This window comes from Leopardus geoffroyi, chromosome C1 (assembly GCF_018350155.1).
Source record: "Leopardus geoffroyi isolate Oge1 chromosome C1, O.geoffroyi_Oge1_pat1.0, whole genome shotgun sequence".
Classification (NCBI taxonomy): domain Eukaryota; kingdom Metazoa; phylum Chordata; class Mammalia; order Carnivora; family Felidae; genus Leopardus; species Leopardus geoffroyi.
In genome coordinates this window covers 192,687,708-192,693,233 of record NC_059328.1, presented here as the reverse complement: position 1 = coordinate 192,693,233, position 5,526 = coordinate 192,687,708, and positions in this window count along the sequence as shown.

The following is a 5,526-nucleotide window of genomic DNA, read 5'->3' as shown; positions in this document are numbered from 1 at the left end:
GCTTAGATTGAATGGGTTTCTGTTTCTTTACACTGAAAATAAATAGAATGTTGAAAGGAAAGCCTAATATTTTTACCATATAATTGCACGGTTTAAGTAAAAATTACAGTCTTTATTAAAGCAGTAGTAGTCAAACCAATATGCTCATATATTTTCAAGCTAATAGAACCCTTTACAAATGCCAATTAGGAGCTTTTGAAAGCCCAGGAGTCATGTTAGAAACTGCTGATATCTGTGCTTTCCGTGTAGTTTCAATAGATCTTACAGTACAAATTACTTTCTGAAAATTCAGGGAAATTTTGGATACTTCTTCACTGCTTCTACACCCTTATGATTCAAGGCTGTGACCAACTTCAGCTTGTTTCCAAAGTCAGCAACTCATTTGATGTTATTGTAAAGAAAACTTAATGTCTGTCAACGTTGACATTGGGTGAGGTGTCGTTCCCTGATCCTACCATTTCCCCTGCCTCTCCTTGTGCTATTCTCAACCGAAGCAGTGTGACCACAAAGAACAATAACTGGATGGGAAGTCACGTGGTGCTCTACGCATCACGAGGCCGGTATGTGGCGGCTATTCCTCAATATAGGGCTTCTTTATGGGAAAACCACACTAGATTGGAAAATGTGGCTCAGACCAAGAAACCTAAGTAAGGCTTCCTATTCCATTCTCCTCGAATCAGGTATGCTAGTCACTTATCAACAGGAACCAGCCAGAAAACCTGGAATAGAGAATATAACCATGAAGATCCATCACCTTTCAAGGCAGTGGTCCTGCCCCTTAGTGATAGGCTTTCCAGTGGGTGAAGCCCTGACCATTCAGATATTCAGCTTCTGCTCTAATAGGTGGACATCTACAAGGGGCTATAGAGAGACAGGGCAGAGTTTCTCCTTTTTAGAGATGCTGTAGGACACATCCAGTCCCATCCCCAGCAGACTATTCTTTCTAGCATGAACATAAGCTATTATATGTTTGAAACACTATAGGATGACCAGGATATTCTAGGATAGGCTCCCATCGGAGCACAGACCAAAGTGATATTAATCATTACACATAGTATCACACATTTGTCCCAGATTGATAGAAGATATGGAATTACACCAGAAGGAAAATATTAGCGTTTGCTATTTGTTTGACAATAATGCCGGGACCATTCCGAAAACATCTCTCAGAGAGTTTTGTTTTGTTTCAGCTAAGGCACTAGCTGTCACAGTAGCCTGATAGGTATGGTCGACCAACTTGGGAAATCTCAAGTCTGGTTTTCCCATTAGAAGTAACTTTAATAGGAGGTTATAAAAATGATTTCTCTATGTTACTACAACTGTCATGATAAAGTCATGCGGGAGAAATATTCAGTAGAAAATTTAGAATATTACTCGAACAGAGGCATCATGTGAATAAAGTAATTATTGGTCCCGGAAATATAGGTTAAGTGTATATGTTCTTATAACTACAGCAAGCACTGTTACTTGCTCCCCCTACAGCCCTGTCCCCTTTACCTTGACTAACAGAACTCCAATTTAATTGGGATGTACAAAGGCCCAACCCTAGGGATGCATCTTGCTAGATGTCATCTACTCTCATGTCCTGGTGATTGGTCCGGGGGCAGGCATGGGATCCAGTTTTGTGCATTGACACATAAGAAGTCTTCTGGAGGTGTGTGGGAGGCAGACAGGGTCGGAGATGAATAAACGGCATATGGAAAGAAAGCACTTGGGCTTCCACCTACTTCCTTCCTGCTTAAAAATTTGCTCTTCTACCAGGATAGAATGCTTGCAGCTTGGGCAGCCATTTTGTGGCCATGAGGAGACACATCACCAGTATGGTGCCAGCAGGAAGGTGGTTGTGTGGAAAGAGAAAAAGCATGGCATCTGGACTGAGACCTTGATGAATTAAAAGCGCCTCTGAACCAACTCTGGGCCAACTTCAGAATTTCTGTCAAATGAACAATGAACAACTTTATGGCTTAGGCCCCTGTTAGTTGTTAGCCAATGAATATATACATATATATATGACCATATACACTTACGGCCAACAGCTATGTAACCTGATAGAGAAATATCTTTCAATTTATTATTTGTCTCAGAGGAACGAATAAGAAATGGATTTATATAATTTAAACAACTGACTTCTCCCACTCAGCCAAGCTCAAAACCTTTATTGACTCCTATATTTGTAATATTCTTCCTAATTCCAGTTAGTAAATGCCTCGTTTGGTCCTAGACCTGTGTTTTCCAACATTAGCATGTATCGTAATCATTTTTTTAAACAGATTGCTGGGCTTTACCTCCAGAGTCTCTGATTCAGTAGGTCTCAGGTAGAGCCTAAGAATTTGCATTTTTAGCAAATTCTCAGGTGATGCTGCTGATCTGGGGAAGCACACTTGGACGGACACTGCCTAGCCTACAGGCAGTCACATCCTAAGTCAGCCATATCCCCAGTTCCCTCCACTCACACCTACACCCCAGACAGGTGAGTTTGAATTTCATTTTCTGACCACAGGATTCCTCTCCATACTCACCAGTAAATTGTTTTAGGTCTCCTTGATGCTCTCCAAACTGGTCTGCCACGATCCTGTGAGCCTTAGGTTTGTGGCCTGCCTGCTTTTACTTATACCATTTGCCCTCACTGGAGTGTCCCCAAACCTGACCTCATTGAAGCCTCTTTGGGTCTCACACAGTGGGTGGCCTTCCCTCTCTTGACCAAATCCTTCTTTCTTTCTTTTTATCTCAGAGAGAAAAAAATTGTGGGACTTCAACACCTAGAAAGAGGTTAAAGAGCCTTTTTCCTCCCTCTGTACTCCCTACCAGGTTCAAGTGGGGGATAACATCCCACATAACTGTCATTTGCTCCTTTGCTGGCCTTAACACAAACATTTTTAACTCTAAAATTGCCTTGGCCCAGAGCCGAACGTTCACTCATTCTGCAGAGGACACAGAAACGTTATTCAGGCTTATGGCTGAGCTACTGGAAGCTAAACCAGTAACCCTCCCAGGAGTAAGTGCTTGATGCATCCTTCACATGAATTCCCTCCGGGCAGAAACTATGAGCCCACGGACACATCTGACCACCACTTTCTCCCTTCACTGGTACAAAGAAGAGTGATTTCTGTACAAAGGGTCCATAAGCAAGGTTTTTGCAGAATGCACGCAGTCTCCTCCCTTCTCACAGGTGTGCTACCTATCCCCGGGACAGTTGCCACAAACTGGAATGTGTCTTGCTCAAGAACAACATGCAACGGTCACACTCAAGTAATGCTACCAGGCAAGTTTTCAGCCTCGGTGCCCAACAACTACCCATTGTGAGCTCTCAGTCCCCGTGCTGACTTGACCTATCAGCGGTATCTGACATGGTTGATAATTTACCTCTCTCTGGTACCTTTCACTTGCCTTCAGGGCATGACTCTCTTGGCTTTCTTCCTATGTAATCTCCATGAAGCGCCTCACTTTTTCCTCAGTATCCTTTGCTGACTCTTCCTCTTGTCCCTTCACAAGGTTGGAGAGACTCTGAGGACCTGCCCTCGGTTGTCTTCTCTACCTACACGCATCTATTAGTGATCCTAACCAGTCCCATGACTTTACAAGCCATCTATATGTAAGTAACTCCCAAGACTGTATCAGCAGGGTGTCATTGCTTCCAAACCTCAGGTTCATCTATGCTGCTTAATATTTCCAGTCAAACGGCTAATCGGCCAAGAAACTATCATGTCCCAAATGTGTTGGGGGGGGCCCCGGGCTCTGCGCTCTTCCAGAGCCCTTTCTCTACTGTGGCGTGGGCCCCGTCCAAGAAAGGGAAGGGGAAGCCATCGAACGTGTCCCCGGCGGAGGTCCAACCCAAAGACCGGCCCGTCCTCCGCAGGCACAAGTGTCGGGGCAGTCCGCCTCCACGTTTACCCGAGCCCAGCCAACTCGGTCACAGTTGAAGTTCCTGGTGCCCGTGTTGGACCGGCGACCGCGTCCCCACGCATCACACCTTCGTTAGCCGGGCAGGCCCTGGTGACAGGCCGCGCACAGCGCAGGAAGACCTTCTCGGCGAGCGCTCTTCAGGTTCACGAGCGGACGCACACCGGGGAGAAGCCTTTCGTGTGGAACATTCGCGGGCGATCTTGTACCATCAAAGGCAACCTGAAGGTGCACATAGGACGCATGGGGCCAACAGCAGCTCGGCACGCCCGGGGGGGAAGGAGGCTGGCCATCCAGGATACCGGGCCTCTGTTAGGAACTGATGAGAAGAGAGTCCCCGAGAGGTTTCCCAAGGAAACCCTGGCCCCCGCATGGAACGTGGGCCCTGTCGTCTGGAGCCAGTACAGCACCGTGCTCGGGGGAGGTCTGGCCGTGACGACCAATGAAATCTCTGTGATCCGGAGTGGTGGCATCCCGGCCCACAATGGGGCTTGCTGCCTTGGGGACAACACCGCTGTCTCCACGATGGGTGGCTCCCAGTCGGCTATCAGCGTCCAAGTGGAAAGCCCGGGCGCTGCGGACAGCCTGCCCAAACCCCAGTTCCCTCACTTTCGGAGGAAAACAGGATTGCAGGCCTCTATGCTCTAGGAGAACCCTTGTTGAAGCAGAAGGGCCGGGAGAATGACCCGGCTAGAACTGTACTTCCTTTTCCTTTTTATTTTTCCTTTTTTTTTTTTTATTTTTTATTTTTTAAAAATTTTTTTTCTTCAACGTTTATTTATTTTTGGGACAGAGAGAGACAGAGCATGAACGGGGGAGGGGCAGAGAGAGAGGGAGACACAGAATCGGAAACAGGCTCCAGGCTCTGAGCCATCAGCCCAGAGCCCGACGCGGGGCTCGAACTCACGGACCGCGAGATGGTGACCTGGCTGAAGTCGGACGCTTAACCGACTGTGCCACCCAGGCTCCCCTATTTTTCCTTTTTAAAAGGACCCATCCCTTCCTGTGTGTTTTCTTACTGACGTGCAAATGATGTTTTTACAGTTGCGATCACAGCCTCAGGCAAGGCTTACAATCAAATGTTATGTTGCTTGGCAAGAAAAAAACAAAACAAAACAAAAAAAAAACACACATAATAAAATTGAAAAAATTGAAAAAATAAAAAAAAATCGGAAAAATATTGAAAAACATACAAAAAAAATAACACCCCAAAATGAAAAAATACAAACCACAACAAAAACAGACTAGATTTTTTTTTTTTTTTTTTTTTTTTTTTTGGAAAGAAGCAGGTCTTGCGAAGTAGCTTTGTTACTTTTAACAAACTGTATGCATAAAAACCTTTGTACAACCTAGAGTAACTGTTTCCAAAGACTGTTCCCTTATTTCAAGCTGGAACTTACTGACCCGCAATGGAAAAGACAACTGTTAGCCTAACTGGGGGCTGGGGATGGGGGGGGGGTACTATATACTTCCCTGGTGACTGACTATATGCGCATCCATGGACAAGATCTGTCATCTTTAGAGTCTTTTTTTGTATAACCCCCAACACTGCACCCATCTTTTTTTTTTTTTTAACTAAGGTGGTAGAATTTCAAAATTCCTTCAACCTTGGAACCTTAAATAGGA